A 3554-nucleotide genomic window follows, 5' to 3' on the forward strand; every position below is an offset into this window, starting at 1 on the left:
TGCTAGACCTATAGAAGTACTAGCCATGCAAGAAGCGTAAAAGTATAGCACAAAAGTCAAGAATATGCTTGATCATAGATTGCCCAAACAAACTTAGAACATATGATGCATAGTACCAAAAAATCAAAAAGAGCATAATCCGCTCATCTGGTTGGGCACTTGACATTATGAAATGGTTTAAGAGATGGGGAGTAAACAATTTATGGGAGATCTTAGGTGATGTTATAAAATATGTGACCATCGAGGACAAATTATTACAGGCACTAAGGATGAAGTGGCAATATGCTAAAATGTCCAAATTGGAATATTATATTGCAAATATTAACCCCCAATATAACGAAAAAATATCAAAATGTATAAGATAATCACATTTCCCTACCCCCACGAGCCTTGGCTCTAAGAGAGCCTTAACACTTCTCTGAACTGCACACATAAGTTAGGTGTTGAGGTAGCATCGTGGCATCATCGTGCAAACATGAAGATATGTAATGAAAACCTTGCGGGGGATGAATATCACTTACTTATCACATGCTCAATATATAAGGGAATAGTCAATAAACATGATGACTTGTTAACAAGCATGATAATGTGAGATTCATATTCAAATTCCCACCAAGAAGGGCGATCACATATGTGCATGCATTACTTTCGGAACGAGAGTTTTCACTATAGAGTAGCAAGCCTTCTTCTTAGGAAAGAATCACATACAAGATGATATTATGTTGATTTAGTTCAATTGGTCAAATTTGGCCTTATCATGAATGATGAAATTTCTATTCTATTCTATTCATTGCGGGGGGATGAATATCACTTACTTATCACATGCTCAATAGAGTAGCAAGCCTTCTTCTTAGGAAAGAATCACATACAAGATGATATTATGTTGATTTAGTTCAATTGGTCAAATTTGGCCTTATCATGAATGATGAAATTTCTATTCTATTCTATTCATTTGGTCAAGAATACCACCTAGCTACTCAAGTTTGGTACTTTTTAAGTGGAACGGGAAACTTGAGCTATGCATGGATTACCAGAAAACTTAATGTGCTCATCGTCATAAACCCTTTTCCTCGACCATTCAAATATTCCATTTTGGACCATCTTTGAATTGCATGAAATAACTATGGCTTCTTGGATGGGTTCAATGACTACAACTTGTCCACATCATTGTTGTTAAAAAACACGTATTTTACAGATAAGAGTGCATTTTAGAATACCCACACGTATTCTAAACATATTCAACCTTTTGGAATTGTCCTTTTTTCTAAGCCTAAATTTGTAAACAATTTAAAATTTAATTTTCTAGGGTTAAAATAATTATGTAAACATTGAAACATAGATAACCATTTATCCATGGGCAATAAAGATAATTGGTATTTACTATATAGTATTCAAATTCCAAGTATCTTTGCATTCAACATCAATGGTGTTCAAGTATTCGATGTATTCAACGTATTCAACAACGTATTCAAAACATACTCAACGTATTTTACCTTTAAATACGTATTTTAAGAACTTATAAAAGAAAAAATTAGAATACTTATAAAATATGTAACATACGTATTGTACGCGTACCGCGTCATAAAGATTTTCGCCCACGGTGTGAAAATTGCATGGAATGTACAAAATCGAGTGTGGTTCTTCACACACAATATGGAACAATAATAATGAAGATATTATTTTATATCTTGGTACGAAAAGATGGATGTCTTCAAGAGCTTCCGAATGCATTTTAGTACATGTGAAATGGACAAATTAGTGTCAAGTTATGTGAATGAGAAGTTTGAGAAGAAGAAGAGAAAAACAAAATTGTGAGATATCCCACATAGATAGGACAACATCAAGATGTAAGAGTATATAAGTAGAGCCATATCTCTTTATATTTTATCTAAGTGCTAGGAGCATAGAAGGATTGGGTTGTCTAACTTGGATGAAAGGATGCAGCTAAGTTATTCAAAATAGTGTTTTGGACGGCGACGGAACCAGAACCAGAACGAATAGACCAAATCACCGGGTCGAAAGTGGACTCGATAGATCGATCGATCGAATAGGTTGATCGCGACGATTTCAGTGTGAAACGAACAAAAACGCGTTCGCATTTAGAAGTGGAAGGATCGCGCTGTCGTGAAAATACGACGAGGATACGTGAACTTTGAGGCAGGACCCCGGGGCCTCCGACCAGAGGATAATCACATGTGTGTGTTTATATTTTTAACAATTAACATAAAGAAGATATTAAATAATTTTCATTAACAAAGGAAAAAGAAATTACAATATGTCCCAAGATTGGGATTTAGAAGTTTTAGGTTTACTAAGATTAATAGAAAAGAAAAATTAGGGGTTTTGGTAGATATGGCTTCCGTAGGGAAGATTAGGATTAGGTTATATGAGTATTATGGCTTCCGTAGGGAAGATTAGGGTTTTTGAGTGTTATGGCTTCCGTAGGGAATTTTAGGGTTTATGAGAGTTATGGCTCCCTAAGATAAGGGAGTTGAGAAGAAAATTAAGATCATATGGAGAGTATCCTCGTATAGGAAAAAAAAATGGAATTATATATGGAGTTCCTCGTTGATCATATGCCTCCACTTTTAGTTGCATAGCTTCTTCTTTTTTGTTTGCATGTGACTGTCCACATGACCTTTACTTTTTCCATGCACTCCCTTCTTTAGTTGTTTGCGTCCACATGGCCTTTACTTTAGTTCTCTTCACTTCACTTTAGTTTGTTGCATGATCCAATCTTTCGTCCGTCCGCGTCCAACCTCGTCCGGTAGCCGGTTCCATTTTGCTTACCGGCCGGTTCTGGTTTGCTTGCCGGTTCCGGTTTCAATTTCCTTGTCGGTTCCAGTTTCGATTTGCTTGTTGGTTTCGGTTCCGATTTTGCTTGCCGGTCGGTTCCGGTTTGCTTGCCGATTCCGGTTTTGCTTGCCGGTTCCGGTTCCGGTTTTGCTTGCCAGCCGGTTCCGGTTTTGCTTACCGACCGGTTTCCGGTTTTGCTTGCCAGCCGGTTCCGGTTTTGCTTACCGACCGGTTTCCGGTTTTGCTTGCCCGCCGGTTTCCGGTTTGCATACCAATTCCGGTTCCAGTTTGCTTGCCGGCCGGTTCCGGTTTTGCATACCAGCCGGTTTCCGAATTGCATACCAGCCGGTTTCCGGATTTACTTACCGGCCCCGTTTTTCGGATTTGCTTACTGGCCAGTTTCCGGTTTTAGGGAATTTGGCCACCATCATCCATCAAGACAAACTGGCCAAAATGCTCTTAGCACAAATGAAAAATGAGGGAGCTCAAGGTGTTTATATAGCCAAGGCCTTAACTTTCCTATCTATGTGGGATAGTTCTAAGTTCCCTATCTTCTCAAAATTTATTTTCTCATAACTTGATATGTATTTCTCCATTTTGTATATAGTAAAAACGTTTTGAAGCTCTTGAGTATATCCATCTTTCTATAATACTCTACTAATCTAATCTATAATAATTATTTCATTATTTTTTTACATAGTGTGTGAAGATTCACACGACAGCGCAAAAATAGAAGGATAATGAATATTCCCTCAAAT

Source organism: Azolla caroliniana, unplaced genomic scaffold (assembly GCF_043228905.1).
Source record: "Azolla caroliniana isolate FFs.n. ecotype wild unplaced genomic scaffold, voAzoCaro1.0.p SCAF_12, whole genome shotgun sequence".
Classification (NCBI taxonomy): Eukaryota; Viridiplantae; Streptophyta; class Polypodiopsida; order Salviniales; family Salviniaceae; genus Azolla; species Azolla caroliniana.